Source organism: Vombatus ursinus, unplaced genomic scaffold, assembly GCF_900497805.2.
Source record: "Vombatus ursinus unplaced genomic scaffold, bare-nosed wombat genome assembly UNPS02001419.1, whole genome shotgun sequence".
NCBI lineage: Eukaryota > Metazoa > Chordata > Mammalia > Diprotodontia > Vombatidae > Vombatus > Vombatus ursinus.
The window spans coordinates 13,030,081-13,050,038 of NW_020941197.1; the positions used below are offsets into that span (position 1 = coordinate 13,030,081).

Here is a 19,958-nt window from a genome sequence, read left to right on the forward strand (position 1 = left end):
AGAGTTCAAATGCCTGCCTAAGGTCACACAAGTAGTACACATCAGATTTGAGATTTTAACCCAAGTCTTCTAACTGGGAAGACACTAGTCATCCCAATGTACCATACTGCCTAAAAATGGCTAGTGAATGGTCCTCATTCTGAAGGCAAGAAAAATGTCATTTTTAATTTAGATTTAAATGACATTTAAAGTGACATATTTTATGGCATTATATATATATAGAGAGAGAGACAGACAGAGACTGAGACACAGAGACAGAGAGATGTGTGTAAGTATATGTGTACATAATATATATATATAATGTGTATATAATATATATAATAGATAATGTGTGTGAGTGTGTGTATATATGTGAGCATGTGTGTGTATGTCCCAAAATTTAGGGTTGGGCATATTGTAAAAAGTTTTATTTAATCCTCAATCAATCAACAAACATTTATTAAGCTCCTACTATATGATAGGTGTTAGGAATACAAAGGCAAAAAATGAAACATTCATACTCTCTGGGAGTTTACAATCTATTAGAGGAGATATGATTGAGGAGAAAAGAAAAAGTCTTGTACTTCTGTGGATAGTGGGCTAGAGAATCAATTAAAGAGGGGTAAAAGTTTCACCTTGCTCCAATGAGAGCCAGTTTGAATTTTGAGAATTTAGAGAACATATATCAATAGAGAAAATAATTAGCTTGGTTTCATGAGTCCCTTCACTTCTTACCAGCAACATGTTAGAAGTAGAAGCAATGAAGTCAGATAGTCGGATTAATCCAGGGCTGAGATTTTGGAAGGTATGAGCTATGATAGCACAAAGGCTCACTCAAGGGATTTGAGAGTAGGGAACAATGGGGACCTGAAGCAGTTCATGGTAAAGTCAAGCTTGGGAAAGGAAGCAAATGAAGTAAGAGCTAGGGTAATGAATTCAGAAAGCACTGAAATGAGGAGGGATTGGAGATTAAGATGAGAAAAAAAGAACAGAAATGTACATTTTTCCATACTGTATGCCTGTCATGCCACTTCCCTAGTGCTCTTAAATTTCTTATGTTGCATACATGATGTTTCTATAATTTACTCACTTTCTAGGAATTTGCATTCATCTCTAAGAAATACCTGGCATTATTCTCATTGTTTGCAATTAAACTTACTCTATGGAGCAAACAGAAATTCCAATACAAATGGCCAAGTACTTAATACTATGAGTATTGGCAGAATGTTTTGCTCCTCTATGTAATTCCCACAGAAAGAGTTCTCTGTAAAAGGTGGTAAAATTTTGTAAAGCCTTCAAAGAGTTCTTTCGGGCTAATGCTCAATCTAGAGGAGGGACTTGTAATTACCTGCCTCATGAAAAGACTATTGATTGTCTCGGATAAGGTAAGTCCAGAATGGCCATATTATTTAGTACTTATAATCTTCTTTATTATTTTACTGATATTAAAAGATGACAAGTATATCCTTTTTAATTTATTTCCTTCAAACATACTTTCTGACTCTTAGCAACATTTCTTCCTTTTTAAGTACATGAATAGATTAAAAGAAAATTACAATAAACATATTTTATTCTTTTTCCCAAGTATCTCCTATATAAAATATATGCAAAATACTTTATTTGGTAGGCACTGTGATAAGAATGCATTTTAAAGCAGGAAGTCATAAAGTGACAGGAAGAATATATACATAAGTTTTAAATAATTGCTAAGCTTTAGGGGGAGAATGTGGTCCTAAAGTATGCAGGTATCATATGATCTTTACACACTGCACCATGGTTAATACAGAACTCTAATACATTACAGTCTGTTAACTGGACCTTTAACTTGAGGTACTCAGTTCTGAGACCCTTAAGTGAATTAATTCTTCTGCCACTTTGGGTTGAAGTTATTTCTTTTTAGAGTAATCAGCTGCTGTATTCTAGTCACAACATATATTAATAAGCCAAGCATACAAAGACAAACACTAAAAAGTCTCTGGCCTCAAAGAACTTGTGTCCTGTTGGAGGGGAAAAATACGTAAGAAGAAAAACAAACACAAAATAGTTATGAAATACATACAACCTAATTTTCATTTTAAATGTCATTTAAATCTAAATTAAAAATGACATTTTTCTTGCCTTCAGAATGAGGACCATTCACTAGACATTTTAAGGCAGTATGTTACATTGGGATGACTAGTGTTTTCCCTGAAGAGGCTGCTTCAGCTGGGAGAATCAAAATAAGCCTCATATAGGGCTTGGCACTTAAGTTGAGATCTGAAGGAAGCTAAGAGTTGTAAGTAGTATTGAGGAAGGAGTATATTCCAAGTGGGAGGGGGAAGGAGGGGAACAGCTTATGATAAGGCATGGAGTGGGAGATGGAATGTCAAGTTCAGGGAACAGCTAATCAAGCAGTTTGTCTGGAACATAGAGTGCATGCTGTAGTGTATTTTAGTGAAGGGTTTTAAATCATATACCTCAGCTATAAAAGTCCCTTTCTAGAATCTGTTTGAATTTTATATTGGTATAATAGGAATTTCATGCGAATGAATGTGGGGACCCCATTATAGCAGTGCTGAAAGAGAAAGAGACAGAGAGAAAGAGAGAGACAGAAAGACAGACAGACAGCAAAAGAGACAGAGAGAGAAAGAGATAAATACAGAGAGACAGAGAGAGAAAGAGATAGACACAGAGAGACAGAGACAGATACAATCAGAGAATTATGGAAATACCAATAATCATTATCATCCCTATCATTTTCATAAACTGGAAGACAGAGATCCAAAAACATATTAATAGGCTGGAACAGAGGAGCTCAATCTTATAGTCTGAAATTTAAAAGAAATAAAATAGAGTTCTGCACTTGGGCTCAAAAATCAAATGTATAAATACAAGATGTGTGACTAGACAGTGACTAAAATGAAAAATACTGGGTCTAATTTCATAGCAAACAATAGGATAAATGCCAAACATTCTTGAGAGAAGTATTCAAATTCCAGAAACAATACAATGTGGAAACTATACACATATGTGAGTATATATAATATATATACATATATATATATATATATACACACACATACATGTATGTGTATATATACACATATATAAATGTGAATTATATACCTCAGTTATGCAAGTCCCTTTCTAGATTCTAAGTTTGAATTTTTATTGTTCTAATCTTAATCTCATGCAAACAAATGTTGGGATTCTATTACAGCAGCACTGAAATATAAAGAAAGAGAGAGACAGAGACAGAAAGACAGAGAAACTGGTTGACAGATATACATGTATATGTCTAAATCTAATAATTTAAGAATTATCACTATAGATGGTAGGATGAGATACAAGCTGGGAGAAAATATATAATGCTGTTCTTTCTCCTCATCATGAGTTTCTTCATTCCATATTTACCCACCCAATCAAGATTCTGATAGTTGTTGTCCACCTTCAACCATGATGCTTTACTTTTTTTTCTAAGTGAGCTTATTACCTGATTCATGTTCTTTCTCTCTAATCCACCTCCTGTCTTCCTTCTAGGAAAATTCAACATTTTGATGCTCTCCCAAACATCCTAGCTTCCTAGTTCCACATTGAGTAGTTTGCCTACTCCTTCACTCTGATTAGGTACACAGAGATTGTCATATCCTTGATATTATGATCACGCACCTGTTCCACTTACATATCAATAAACTCTGAAATTTCATTATCTGATCTTATTTTTTTTATCTGCTTTCTGACCACTAACCCTGGGTTCTTTGTTCTCACTGCAGCTTCCAATCTCTTCACACCTCATTTCTTTCTCAGACAATTGTGCTTGCACTGGCTACATTCTCCTCCCTTTCTTATATTTACCTTTTGCAAAATTAGTTCAATTCAACTCCAAAAGAACTATCTACACTCTAGTCTTTTCCCCCCTTAGCCTATCACTGATCATACCTTACAATGCCCAGTTTTGGATTACTCCCACCATCTGCCATCTTTGCTTATATTCATGTATTGCTGAAAAAAACAACACCAAGAAAGAAACATCCTGACAAGTTTCACTATTAATTTATATTACATAATCTCACCAGATCTCTCACTATGGCAAAGCAGACCTTTCATACCTCCCTAATTGATGAACTATAAAACTCATTGCATTGGTTTTTCCAAAATTTTTCATCCCTCCTCAAACCTCCTATGGTTTGTCTTCCTTTCACCCTCTCAGCTGAGAACTTACTGAAAAAAAAAATAGGCCATTCACTTAGAGCTCCGTCTTGTTTCTTCTTCTTCATCTCAATTCACACAGAGTTATTTGTCCAAGATCTCCTCCTTCACCTCTGTCTCACAAGTGGGTGACTCTTCTCCTTAGGAATTCACAGCCCCCTATCACAAGCGAACTTACTCTATCCCATCTTCTCCAGCATGTCACTGCCCCTATTCTCTTACTGATGTTCAGTCTTTTCCTATTTAGTGGATGGTTCCCTGATGCCTACAAATATGTCCATATATCTTCATACTACAGACAATACAAAGCAAAAAAAATGAACAAAAAAAAAATAATAGTTTCCCTATCTCCAACAGACGCTTCTACTTCCTTTCCTTTCACTGATATAACTGGTTTCTAATCTCATCACTCAATGAAAACTGTCCTCTCTAAAGTTACCAGTGATCTCTTAAATGCCAAATCTAATGGCCGTTTCTCAAGTCTCCACCTTTTTGGCCTCTATTTTTTGAAATTGTTGATAACTCTTTTCTCCTTGATATTCTGTTCTTTCAAGGTTTTCAGGACAGTAGTCACTGCTTATTCTTTTCCTATCTGTCTGACTATTCCTTTTTTAGTCTTCTTTGTTGGATATTCATTATAGCTGCTAACCATGTCTATCTTTCAAACTTCTGCCCTGATCTCTGTTCTCTTCTCCTTTGATATTACATCGCTTTGTGATCTCATCACCTATATGCTTTAAACTCTTTAAGCTCAACATGTCCAGAATAGAACTAGTTACCTTTCTCTCAAAACTCTCCCCTCATCCATACTTTCCTATTATTATAGAAAGCAACAACATTCTTCTAGTCACCCAGGTACAACTTCAGTGTCATCCTGAATTCTTCATCCCCAATCTGTTGCTAAATTCTATTATTTCTACCTTTAAAATACCTCTCATATATATCCCCTTCTCTCCTCTGACACAACTGCCACCTTGATGTAGACCCCCAATTCCATCACATGAGTCCTATTGCAATAGACAATTACAGTATGATTACAACAATTACAATATTGGTCTGGTTGATTGCTCTGCCCTGTCTCCCCATTCTAGTTCATCCTTCATTTAGCTGCTGATATGATCTCTCTACACTTCAAGTCATTAGGACTTTATTTGATACTTCTAACCTTCTGTTGACCTAGCAGTGAAATTACTTGTCACTTGGGTATAAAACAACAACAAAAAAAAACACCTTAATGTTTCCTTTGTCATCTCCCACATCTTGATAGCAGCAGGATCCTGGCCTACCCTAGTTAAAAACAAAAGATTCTGGTTGGCTTTAATTTTTTTCAACCTTTCAGGTAGCTTCATGTAGCTCTGAGATTTCCAATGTGGAGCTGACCCTTCTCCATCCCAATTTCGTGGTAACTATACTTAGATGGCAACTAGATCAGGGTAATCAACTAAGTGAGTGTATGTCTGGGTCCATGCTTTCCTTTCCCACTTTCTTTTTATTTTTCCTTTCCTAATCTTTGGTGAATAAGTACTATCCTGAGTTGGATGTGTATAAGTTTTGAGGTAACCTTGTGATTTCCAGAGCTTATGACGTCCTGGGTCCTTTTGGTAAGAGTTGAATGTGGTCAATGGAGGAGTTCTTAGCAACTACTCCAATGATCCTGAAGAAGATGTCCCCCAACAAAAGGAATAACTTAAACTCTATCCATTTTGCCAGAAAACATTTATCAGGACTTGTTTGGATAATGAAGAGCCATGGTGAAACATAAAATACCTAATCAGTAGTGCCACAAACTGCTGTATATGCTTATGAGGCTGAAGTATTAACCTCCCAAAGGACTGTAGCAGTTAATAGGAATAAAGTTATTGAATCTTTTATTGTTTGTTCTTGTCAAATGTGTATTATTGAGGTGAGTGTTCTGTGTTTATCATTCGTTCCTTTTGTATGCAGGAAATAAATGTCTGTTCCATACACAAATGATTCATATTGCATATAAAGTACTTTTCTACTCCCCATTTTAGGGAGGTCTTAGACATGAGCCAAAACTTAAGTTTTAAATAATTTGTCCCTGGGGTGCTAGTGTAGCGGTTTAATAAGCCAAAGAATGTGAAATATGTGAAGTTATTCACCTCTCCATTAGAGGTCAGACTCCTCTGGGACTGAACCTTTTCTGGATCTGGTGCTGTACCAGAAAAAATGAACCCTTTGGTGAGGGAGGGGTACTGCAGTGCCTCACGTCCCTGGGCCCAGCATTGCTTCTTAATATTAGACTAGAAAATCTGGCTCTTCTTAGTGTATGTAGTCAGCTATTCCTAATTTACTCTCCTCCTTAGGGGAGTACTTAAGAGGAAGGAGATCAGTGAAATAATAATAGCTTACACTCATATAGCACTTACTACGTGCCAGGCACTCTTTCCACTGAGGCATGTAAGAGGTAGCTTATGTTGGCATAGAGAACATTAAAGTTTCCTTTTCTTCTGTCCTTGAAGAGTCTTCTGCTGTGCAATTCTCTGCCATCTCTTCCATGGGGGTAGCAGTGGAGAGGCTGCTGAGACTGAGAACACCTGGTGGGGCAAGTTGGTAAAGAGCCACTTGCTACTTGTAAATTCAGCTTTGGTTGCCAAGATGCTGCTATTACAGCCTGCAGAGCTGGGAACTCTATAAATGAACTGAGATAGATCCTGGAGAGCTCTGGGGTTGCTGTAGAGACCTAGAGCTAAAAGGAGGCTGAGACATTGGGGATGTGAGATAAACTGACAACCCAAGGTCAAATTTGAGCAGGACTGAATGGCACTTCTAACTGATTTGGAATGTCAACTGTGGGGAGATCAGATGGGGACACACAGCCTCCACTACTCTACTTCTTCCCTATTTACTTGCCAAGTGAACTTCAGCAATCCCCCCAAAGGAAAATCTTTTCCATTGTCCTATGTCTCCATCTACTAATTGTGAGGAAGTAGAGAGGAGGAGAGTCCTTTAGGGGAATAAGCTGTTTTTATAGTTTTTGATATTCAAAAGTTTCTTTACAGCATTGTTTTTGCTTTTCTATAGCTCGTTTACAGTTACTTTACTGTGTTTTAATAAATCATCTGGCCACTAAAAAGTCAATTGCCTAAGTCTTATGAATGAGGTCAGTCAGCAGAGGAGGCAATTTCACAGATGTGGAGTAAGGGCTTAACCACAGTGACAAGAGATTTCCTATTTATTAGTAAGTTGGGAAGCATAGTTTAGATCTTACTCTTAGATGCCTATTGAACCACAGAACCCCTCATTTTACATATAAAGAAACTGAGGCCCAGGAAAATCCAAAGTCTCTAAGGGAGAAAGCATCAGAGGCAGGATTTGAACATAGTTCTCCTAAGTTCAGAGCTGTACCATGATAATAATTACAGTTAATGTTTACTTTTCAAATATTATCTCATTTTATCTTCATGACAACCATGGGAGATAGTGGCTGTTGCTGTTGTTGAGTTGTTTCAATTATGTCCTACTCTGTGAAGCCAGTCACAGTTTTCTTGGCAAAGATACTAGAGTGGTTTGACATTTCCTTCTCCAGTTCATTCTGTAGATGGGGAAACTGAGGCAAACAGGGCAAAGTGACTTGCCCAGGATCTCAGAGCTAGACCTGAGGCTAGATTTGAACTCACAAAGATCATTCTTCCTGACTCCAAACCTGGCACTCTATCCTATGTGCTCCCTAACTGCCCAGTTGCTATTATTATTTCCATTTTACAGAGGAGTAATTTGAGTCAAATGGAGATTAAGTGATTTACCCAGGGTCACCTAGATAGTAAGTATGAGGCTGAATTAGAACTCAGATCTTATTGACCCCAGGCCTGGTGGTCTATCCACTGTACTATCTTAAGGATATTGTAGCATTTTGCAAAGCACACTGAATGTCCTCTGATGAAAGTACTCAAACAATCTGAGACTAGATCAGCCTGGTGACTAGTTTACATATTATATTACTGATTGTTTAATTAATTAAGTGGGAACTTACTTTTTTTGTAGATTACAGAAAGCAGGTGAATAAACCAGGCATAGAATTATCTTCTACAACACCACTGAGTATATACTTAATACACACTGACCTGTCATATCTTTACTATTTGTATTTATTTTGTGATACATTAAGTCCCATATAAATGGCCAAAGCCCTAGGAAGACAATAACACAAAATCAAATCATATTTATTAAGCATTTACTATATATAGGCCAGGGGTAGGGAACCTGTGGCCTCAAGGCCACATGTGACCCTCTAGGTCCTCAAGTATGGCTCATTGACTGAATCCAAATTTCACAGAACAAAGTTCTGTAAAACTTGGACTCAGTCAAAATGCTGCACCCAAAGACCTAGAAGGCCATATGTGGCCTTGAGGCCACAGATTCCCCACCCCTGTGCTAGGCACTGTTTTAGGGGCTGGATATACAAATAGAAAGAAAGAAACATTCCTACTTATAAGGAGATTATCCAATTAATCAATAAACATTTATTAACTGACTACTATGTTTCAAGCACTAAGGATACATACAGGTAAAAGACAGCTACTGCCCTCAAAGAGCTTACAATCTAACGGGGGATAAAATGTGCAAACAGATATATGCAATGTGAGCAATACAGAGGATAAATAGGAAATAAATAAAAGACCAAAGCACTGGAAATTAAGAGGAGTTGATGAAGGCTTAGTAGAAGTCGAGATTTTAGTTGGGGCTTAAAGGAAGCCAGGGAGGTCAGTATTTAAAGCAGAGAATGGAGAGTGTTCCAGGCTTGAGGGACACTCAATAGAAAATACCAGACCAGAGATAAAATGTCTTGTTTGTCAGAGCTCCAGGAAGTCAGTGTCATTGTATCAAAGAGAATGTGTTGGGGAGCTTATATTCAGGGATTCAATTTTCAAACTTTGTCCTAGGCTCACAAATGTCCAGCTATGATTCTGTTCTCAATCCTGGGGGTTTGGAATTGGGCATCTCAAGTAATTGCAGAGAGCACAGTGAAATCTTAAGCTGAAGCAAAAATAATTGCAAAAAAAAAATCCTTTCTCAAAGTAAATTGTATTTCCTTTTATGTAAAGACTGCAAGGCATAATGTATAGAGAGATGGCTTTAAAGCCAAGAAGAGCTGGGTTCAAGCCCTACCTTGTAGTAGCTGTGTGACTGTGGATAATTCACTTAATCACCCAATGCTCTGGGCAATTCTCTAAGTCCCTAAGTCAAAGCGATGGTGACCAGCTGCGTTTGCAGAGGCAGTTTTCTCTCAAGGGAGAACCCCATACCAATGAAACCACAGTTCCATCTCTTTTCCATTATTTTAAATATTAAACATATCCCATGCTGTACTTTTAAGGACAATATATTACCACAGCTTTAAAAACAGCTTGAAATCTGCATCTTTCTTTTCTCTTTCTTATTTCCTTATTCCCTACATTCCTTCTTTCCTACATTTCTTCTTTTCTCCGTTACATGTTTCTTTTCTTCTTTCTTTTTTCTTTCTTTCTTTCTCTTTCTTTTTCTTTCTTTCATCCTTTCTGACTGAGTGAGGGGCTTTGTCTACAGTGATTGCCATTACTTCTGGATTTCATCTTTGTTGTGCCACAGAATTTTATGTTTGAGGAAGCACAATCAGGGTAAGGAATGAATGGACCCTTTTATTACTTAAAAAATAACCAAAAAGTACATGCATACCCAGACAATTTTGGGAATGAAGGGCATTCCACCATCTCACAATTCCCAGGCTTAATGCCCTGTAGGAAAATAGCTTTTTGTGGAGAGTCCCTTGATGGCAGACACCCAACCCAGTCCTGCTGCAGGCAAATACAATGGGCAAATCATTCTCGCAGGACAACACAAGGAAAGGAAGAAACCTAGAAGGAATTCTCCTTCCTGCACTTCAGTAAAACCACAGATGCAAAGATCCTCCTGGGAATTTCCTTTGAAAGGCCAAGAGCCAGAATTTGAAAACTAGAAATCCCTGTTTAAAATGCATCCTTAAATCCTTAAGTCTAACTTGGTTGCTCCTGTTTTAGAGGAAAGGGGAGGTGGGAGGGAAAGGATGGAAAGCAAGAATCAAAGGACCAGCATGACCCACAGCAGGATAGACAGAAAGACAGAAAGAAAAAAAAAGTCTCCTGAGAACTCTGCTGGTGATAAAGAGTTCAGATAGGGAGCAGGAGCCAGTGGTAACTGCTTAGCTAACTAAGCAGAGCTTCGCTGGGGTAGAGAATTACTGCTGGGAGCTTGAGGCTCTTTAAAAAAACTGCATTTCCAGGTTATATTAGGCTTGGTACTTCCTGACTGTTTCTATTTGCTTTTAATTTAGAGGCAAGCCCCCTTTGGAAATTAATATACTTTCGTTCAAGATTTACTCGCTGGAGTTAGTTACTTCTAACTAACTACCTGGCATTGTTTTGACAACCTTCTCATTGACATGGGATAAGGAAAAGTGGAGAAGCTTTGGGGAGAGCATGGAATAAGGGGATTTAAGTGGGAATAGGATCACCCACAAGTCCACTGTTTGAGTTCCAAGAATTTCCCATGAGTCAGTCACAGCCCTATTAAGAGGAAATCTCTTAGCCTTAGTCTCCAGAATGGTTTGTGGCTCCCCAGTAGGAATGGTTCTCTGGGGGAAAGATATAGTGGGTGAGGGAATGAGGGAGTGCGAAACACTGCTGCTTTTAGAAGAAAAACGAATCTATTTTAATCCTTCTGCCAACATGATGCTCAGTTTGGTTTCGTCTGCTACTGGGAGAGAAGACATTCATGTATCTATTGCAAAATAGCCTAACAGCAAAAGGAGGGAGACAGCAGAGAGAGATGAAGAGAACGCTTGATTGCTGATGGGAGCTTAAATCAGCAAGTAGGTCTGCTTGGCCTCTTCACTTAATGGATAATAGAAATCATCTATTCCATTTTCAGCCTCTTGAGGCTGATGCTGGGTGATGCCCTCTGACTTTTAAGGATTAGTTCACTCCTTTCTTCTGACTCCACAAGTACCCTCTGAACCAGCTAAGATTTTGATTTTGATTTTTTTTTTTTACTGGAAGCCAAGTAGCTTCCTAAGCTGTCTTCTGACCAGTACACATGATAATGGATTCAACAATGTATGAGAAATTAAAATGTTTGATAAATATACCTTTTTTCTTCTTAGTGTCTGAAAGAGATTAAGATATTCTTATGAGAGTGGGCATCTTTTAACTCTTACTGAACATGGACAGGTAAAAATTGAATGATTTCTACAGATAAAAAGACAAATTGTTAACTAAATAACTATGGAAAATTTGGAACAATGATATGGGATCACAACTTTAGAGTTGTTAAAGAGCTTACCTCCCTAGTTTTATACTTGATGACATAGAGGCCCAGAGAGATTAAATGATTTGTCTGACATAAATGGCAATGATAGGATTTGAACCCAGGTCTTCCAGTTTCCAGGCCAGTCCTTTTTTGCATTGTGCCACACTTCCTCAAGAAGGACTTACTTAATCAGAAAATTTTAGTTGCCAGGTTATGCACTAAAAATCCATGAAACATAACCTCCTTTGGTCTCTCACTGCTGCTTAACAATCCTTTTCCTCCACCTTTATTGACTTCATAGAAAACATTTATTTTCTCTCCCTCCTATTTTTTCCCTACTGAGAAAAGAAAAAAAAAACAAAAAATATTCATATCCCTACATAGCTTGTTCTCAGTGAATGTTCAAAAATTTTTCTTCCCTCCTCCCATCCTACCCTAACATAGAGTCATTCCCAATGCTTACAGTATTTCATTCATACAAGTGTCCTAGGTGACATAGTATATATAGCACTGTACCTTGAGTGATGAAGACCTGAATTTAAATCCAGTTTCAGACACTGTGTGATTCTGGGCAAGTCACTTAACCACTACCTGTCCCAGCTTTCTCATTTATAAAATGAGGATAATAATAGCAGACTTAAAAGCCTAAAGCAATAATATTAGTAAAGCAATTTACAAATCCTAAAGCATTATATAAATTATATTTATTATTATTATCATTACTATCTAAATGACCATGGGGAAGCTATAATCTTAATGAGTCTTAATTGATTCTTCTGAAAAAATGGGTATAAGGATATTTGCACTACCTTCCCCATAGCACCATTGTGAGGAAACAGTTTTGTAATCATTAAAACACCTGAGGAATGTTTTTTGTGAACCTTCTAATGCCCTAGGAAGACTAAGGCCATACAACATAAACTTTCTCAGCAACTCCTCTGCATTACTCTATTACTCAGACATTCTTAGGGTCATCTTCTCTATCTTCCTTCCTTTGTGTAACAGATTTCAGTATATAGTTACCATTGACTAAGGCTACAACCTATGATTTTCATCCTATTCTCAACTAGTTTTGCCATGACTACTCCAGAAAATACAGCCTATCTTCCAAGCATCCTCATTCTCTTCTTCACCCCGGCTCACTTCCATTCATCTATAAACATGTACATGTTTTCATGATTTAAAAAGGAAAATAAGGCTCAGATTCTTACAATCTAGCCAATAGCTTATCAAATATCTGGAACCCATAGTCCAACAATAAATGGGTTAATTTATGGAATAAAAATCCTTAATAAAAAAAAAAAGAAAAAAAAACCTTTACTTTACTCCTCTATCTATCTCATCTGTCTTTCCTCCTTTATCAGCTCAACTTCTTGAAAAAAAAGTTTTCTACATTTCTTTGTTGTCTATAGTTTCTCAAACCTTTGACTCTGGGCTTCTCTGCCTTCCATTCTACTTATGCTGCTCTAAGGTAATTGGTAACCTAAACTCCAAATTCAATGATTATTTTTTTTCCATCTGAACCTTTCTTGATCTTTCTTTAGCTTTTAAGACTGTTGACTTGTTCTTGGATTTATAAAAAACATAATTCTCATATTTATTCTACTGTCTTATATAAATGCTCCCTTCATTGTCCCTTTATCAACCTTTAATATGGATAATCCTATCTTCCCTAAGGATTCTCTCTCTCTCTCTCTCTCTCTCTCCCCATCTCCCTCTCCTCGTTTCTCTTTCTCTTACTTAATGGCTTTAACTACCATCTTCATGCAGATAATTCAAAAGATACATACCTCCAGGCTTGACATTTTTTATGAGCTCCATACCTGTATCTACTATTGTCTACCCAACATGTTTACCTAATTGTTCCCCTGGCATCTCAAATTCAACTTATCCCCAGACCAAGATCATTATCTCCATGCCTAAACCCATTCCTTCGTATTCCATTGCTTTTGTCTGTTATACCATCATTCACTTTGTTTTATCATATCTGCAACCTCCCATATCATCAGATTAGTTACTAAGTCCCACTGATTTCAATTCTGCAACATCTCTCCTAGCCTCCCTTTTCTCTATTTCCAATGGCAGCATGTTATCACAATCAATATTATTGCAATAGCTTCCTTATGTTTTCCTACCTCCACCTGTTCCCCTGTAGTCTATCATATATACAACTACCAGACTATTTTTAATAGTCATTTGACTCCTTCCACTAGATGGCACCATCTCCACCTTTCCAACCTTTTTGCATATAGCTCCCCTTCATGCGCTCTACTGTCAACTCAAATTGTATTATTCTCTGGACCCCACCTTCCCTGAATATATACTGCATTCTAATGTTTTTTGTGGCTTTTCTTATACTCTTTTCTTTGCCCAAAATGTTGGCCCTCACACTACTCAATCTCTAACGATCTAAAAAACTGTTTCCTGAAGGAATTTTCCCTTGATCCCTTTAATGTTTTATCATGTGAAGTTCTATATTTTGATTATCTTTGTTTTAGCCTTTTCTTCCTATTAGACTATAAGCTCCATGAAGGCAGGGGCTTTCTTATTTAAGCTTTCTATCTTTTCCAGCACCTCCCACTCTTCTCTACATCCAGTGTGTGATTATAAAATATTTGCTTGCGTTGCACAGGTTCTGAAGTTATCCTTCCTTATTGTACTCCAAAGACCAAATATAGTTATATTTAGGATGCACATGCAAATTTTCTGCTTCAATATAAAATGGAATTATCTTTTTTAAAAATTTTAATCACCACATGCACTCTTCTAGCTTTGCATTCTGTGAGCTTTCTGCTCAAGTTGGATTTTTTTTTCTTTTTTGGCAGACATCCCCTGTGAATTACAGCAGGAGCTAGAAATGGCACAAAGGTAACAGCTCTTGTAGTGACAAGAGTTTCAAGAGCAATAGCTAAAATTAGAAGTGAACTACTAGCCTCTACCAAAATATAGTATGATGCAGACATGAATTTTCTAAACTGGGTTGTTTTCAAATGCTCATATACTTTTTAAAATACAACTAAAACTCTATAATTTTGTTGTTGAGAATCATAATTGTAATTATCACTGTCATCATCATCATCATTCTCTCATAATCATCATTATATCTAGTATATATGTGTGTGTATATATATTACATATATATATATATCTTTAAGATTTACAGACCTAACATATGTTAACTCATTTGATCCTCACAATAACCTGTGGAGTGAGTACTATTATTATTCCCATTTTACAGATGAGGAAATTGAAGGCCAGAGAGTTTAAGTGACTTGCCCAGCATCACATAGCTGGCAAGTACTTGAGACTGGTTTTCAACTAAAGTCATCCTGATCCTAAGTCCCATGGTAAATCCACTGTGCCACCTTCCTATAAGACATAAAGAGCCTTTGAAATATATATTGGGCCAGCCTCTGTGGTAGGACACAAGGGAAATTGGAAAGGACATCAAAAGATTATAGAAGTTACAATATCTTATCACTACTTACCCCTGCATCTCAAACATTATGACCACAATGAGCACCACCAATACCACCTTCTGCTTGACTTCCAGATTTACATGCATACTGCATCTACCCCTGAAGAAGCAGCATCATGACAAAGTAACCATTCATACTTAAACGTTACTTTAAGATTCACAAAGCTGTTTCCTTACAATTACCCTGGGAGACAGATTGTGTGTATATATTTGTCCCCATATTGTAAAAAGAGCGGAGATTGATTAATTTGCTCAAGATTATACAGAGCTAGTATGTGTGAGTCAGGAAAACACTGAAGTGACATAGTAGATAACTCCAGTGGCCAGTGGCACTGCTGGATCTGGAGTAGGGAAGAGCTGAATTCAAAACCAGCCTTAAGATACTCACTTACCTCTCTCTGTCTTAGTTTCTTTGACTACAACATGAGGATAATAAAAGGCCTACTACCCTTGCTTGCTTTGAAAATCAAATGAGATAATATTTATAATTAGCATATATTTATAATCAAATGAGATAATATATGTGCCTGGCACATAGCAGGAACTTAATAAATGTTTCCTTCCACAGGAGTAAAGTGACTTCCCCAAGGTCACATACGCGGTAAATATCAGAGCCAGGATTTAAACCCCATTGTCCTGTCTCCCAGACCAGGACTCTTGCCAATATACAATATGGTTCCTCTGACCTTACGAATCATTTCAAGCCTAGGCCCTTACCAGATAAAAGAACATTTAGAAAGGATCTGACTTTTAAGACATTGGTGAGGTAAGCTAATGATTGGGACATGTACCCAGAGGCTATCCAATAAATTCTAATAGATAATGACTCTGACATGATTTGCTCTTTGAAAGACAATCAGGAAATAGACATTTAAAATAACTTTCTATGTTATACATTAGCTGGGAAAAGAAGGCAAGAGCTTTCATTTCTAATCCATGTACTATATATATGAAACATTATACAGTTATCCCTCCTACATCACGGAGGTTACGGGTACAGTATTCTCATGATCTGGAAAATTGTGAAAGTTTTGTTGACCCTTTCTTCATACCAGAGAAGAAGTCTGAATTATTATGGTATTAAAAGATAAAATATGTTGATATTACATAATACTATACAAATATTTTATGCGTTTCTGAGTTTCTAAACTTTTTTCTGTGTAGTCTGCTGGCCTTCATGTATCATCTGTGGCTTCTGCAAAGCTTGTCCAAAATTTCTATTTCATTTCTCATTTAATCTAATTTCTTATATGACACATAGTATATAGAAACCATGATGGGGAAAAATCGCTATGTGGAAGGAATAACTGTAATCTACCAGCCATCTTTTCTAGCTCAAAGTTTCAATCTCAGGGACACAGGGACAAATGAACTTTTATATACAGTTCTCCTTTCTCCCATTGTTTGTAATCTCACTGGGGCTTAACAAACTAAAGTATACCCAGAATCCTGCATAAGGGTAAATGAAAATGTGCTTCTTCAGAGAAACCAAAAAGCAATGAAGAAAAGACATGGAACATAGTCTATCTGTGACTTGCTTCAATATTCTGTTTCTCAGTAGCTTTAAACTAAATTTCTTCTCCACAGTCATGTTACTGAGGGGAAAATAGCATTGTGTTATTGTATAATATTTGTCCCCTCACTTTGCTTTCTTACCCCTTCTATCTTTTCCCCTCATGGCTTTTTGTTCCAACTTTCAACAATTTCCCACTTTTGAATCAAAATGCTTCCTTCTACTATGTGAAGGCAACTCTAGGCATGTCCTCTAACAAATTAACAAATCCCTAACAAATATTTCTGTTAGCCCTGAAAGTATATTGCTTTAAAATTGGATAGCCCCACAAGGCTTGATACATTCAAACAATCATCTATCTTTACTAAACATCTCCAGGAGAAAGGGATGCATATCATTTTTTACCCACCTCCACTGCAGTATCTCCCAGCCTAAAACAAATAATAGCCACAAAAATTTAGATAATGTTTTTGGTTCACTTCATATGAGGTTATTTGGAGCCAGGATTTTGTGAAGATAGCAGAGGTACAGATAATGGAATACTTTAGGAAATCTCCAAAGACTTATAAAATCTTCCAATTAAATCAAGGTGGGTGTCTCTGGGAAACTTTTGCAATCAAATGGGGATAAGATAGAATTGAGCTAAGTACTAACTATACACATGGACTTAGTATTAACTATATGCGAACAACTATTCCGAACACTAAAGTTCCTTAATGGTGTACAAACCTCTAACCTGAGGCCCAGTCTCTTTATTGAAGAGTCCTAATCATAGAACACAATTTCATGAGGGGTCCTACTCATGCTCAGTTATTCTCACCTCAAATAGGTTTTCTTGTATTTTTTTTTTTGGAGAGACAAGTGGGGTTAAGTGACTTCTCCAGGGTCACACAGCTAGGAAGTATCAAGTGTCTGAGACCAGATTTGAACTCAGGTCCTCCTGACTCCAAGGCCAGAGCTCTATCCACGGCACCACCTAGCTGCCCCCCCAAATAAGTTTTAAGTGACTTGCCCTTGATCAAAAATTACATTAGTGTCAGAGGTAGGATTCAAATCAATCTCCTGAATTCAAGTCCACATCTTTTCACTATTCCACATCATCATTCTGAAAAACAAAAACAAAACAAAACAAACAAACAAAAACAACCAAATATGCACAACAGGAAAGGTACTGCTTGAAAGAATATAGGCAAAAGACCTGGTGTCCCCAAAAGTGAAGAGTCAAACCATGGCCTAGCAAATTTAGCTTTGATTGGGGTGGGGAGAAAGGGGGAGATTATAAATAGGTTTTTTTTAAATGATCTGGTTTGTGAGCATTTACAAGGGAAAAACAGCAATGATCTCAGAGATAGCAAGACTTCATCAAGAAGAGGGCATTTCATTTGGTCCTCATTTCCTTTATTGGAGGTATGACAAGAGTGAAAAATTTCTGCACAACTTCTGATGTAGTTGCTTATGCTGTTCTCATGGACAGTTGTTGTGGGATAGATAATAATCCTTTGAGATGGATTTGGAACTGGTTTAATGACTGAACTCAAAGAGTGGTCACAGCACCTCAGAGTTAGGGAGACCTCAGAGATCATCCCATATTTAACCCAGACTAAAAAATATGCTTTGTGATAATCTAGAGGAGAAAAAAAAATAGATGCTTAGCCTATAGATGGCTGGAGTGGGGAGAAGGAAAAAGGTAATAAATGTCTTCCATTATTTTAAGAATTATCATGTCCAAAAAGGATTAGACTTGTATTGCTTTCTCTCTAGTAGACAGAGCCACTAATCATGGATAAAAGTTACCTAGAGACAGATTTAGAATTAGTATAACAAAACATTGCTTAACAATTCATGGCAACAGTGAATAGGCTACCCTTAAAGGATATGGGCTCTCTTTCCCTTCTCTCAAGATGGCAAACAAAAAAAAAAAGGAAAAGAAGGTCAGAAAGGAAGAAAATGAGAAGAACAAAAAGGAAAATGTGGCTGAAAAGGATGTGGAAAAAACCTCAAAAGCATTATAGTTAGAACCCAGTCCTGGCCTGAGGGATCTGTAGATACTGGAGGTCTGCAATGTACTCCTGGTGAGCCACTTATAAGCGGAAATACGCTACACCAAAAACCTGGATTGAAAAGAAAAGGAAAGGGAAGGTGCCTGCTACTCTCTCAAAGCCAATTGGTGGTGATAAGAATGGAGAAACCCATGTGGTTAAGATTTGCAAGAGGCCGAAGTATTGCCCTGCTGAGGATGTGCCTAGAAAGCTGCTAAGTCATGACAAAAATCCCTTCAGCCAGCATGTGAGGAGACTTCCAGCTAGCACCACCCCAGGCACAATTCTAATCATGCTCACTGACTGCCGCAGGGGTAAACGAGTGATTTTCCTGAAGCAGCTGGCTAGTGGCTTGCTACTGGTGACTGGACCTCTGACCATCAACTGTATTCCTCTAAGAAGGACCTATCAGAAATCTGTCATTGCCACCTCTACCAAGATTAGCTTTTTGGGTGTAAAAATTCCAAATCATCTTACTGATGCTTACTTCAAGAAGAAGAGGCTCCATAAACCTAGACACCAAGAAGGAGAGATTTTTGACCCAGAAAAAGAGAAATATGAGATTACAGAGGACCGTAAGGCTGATCAGAAAGTAGTGGACTCTCAGATACTGCCCCAAATCAAGAACATTCCTCAGCTTCGTGGCTACCTGCGTTCTGTATTCTCTCTCTCCAACAGAATTTATCCTTACAAACTGGTGTTTTACATGCCTTACCTGAACAGAACTCTTAATAAAATATTTGGAATAGCTTTTAAAAAAAGGATATGGGCTACCTTTTGCTAGAGGTATTCACTATTCACCTGGTCACTATTAGTAAAGGATGTTGTAGAGGACATTCCTATTAAGGTAATAATTGTATTAGATCACCATCAAAATAACTTTCCATTCTTATATTCTATTTGCCATTTAAGTTCCTATTCTTAGCACCTAAGCATAACTTAGAAAATCAGATTCTCTGAGTTACTATATAGTAATAACACAAAACAAATTAGCTCTCCCATAATTAAAATGGCAAATGACACTGGTTGTTTCTGGAGCAGCTTCCAGGCAACACTTTGTGCTCTCCTTCATTAGGAACACCTAGTAACATGCAGTGTTCCCTGTCAACATTTCATAAATGGTTGTTTAGGATTATTGTATTTCTTTGTTGCTCTGGTGCTACCTCTATGATCTCTTGGGAAAGCTATTTAACACAACTATTTTCTTTATGAATGAGAGAAAGTCACCATGCTATCATTGCCTCATCAGGATTTGAATGTCTCAGCCAAGGGCTGCCTGGTATTTGGACCCACCATTATTTTGTTATGAAAAAAAAAATCAGATTTCATTTCTAGTATTATGTCCTAGGAAAGTAGCAACAGCTTTAGTCAGACAGACATTCTGGCATTCATCAGATGAGAGCTCTGGGAATCATAGGGTTTAGAGCTAGAGGTACCTTAGTGATTTTCTCATCCATATGTTATTTTACAAATGAAG

General features: G+C 37.2%; 1 pseudogene; it reads left to right on the forward strand.

The window, feature by feature from the left end:
- Positions 1–1,295: 1,295 nt before the first annotated feature.
- The window catches only part of LOC114046319, a 122,460-nt pseudogene continuing 103,797 nt past the window's right edge, over positions 1,296–19,958 (forward strand).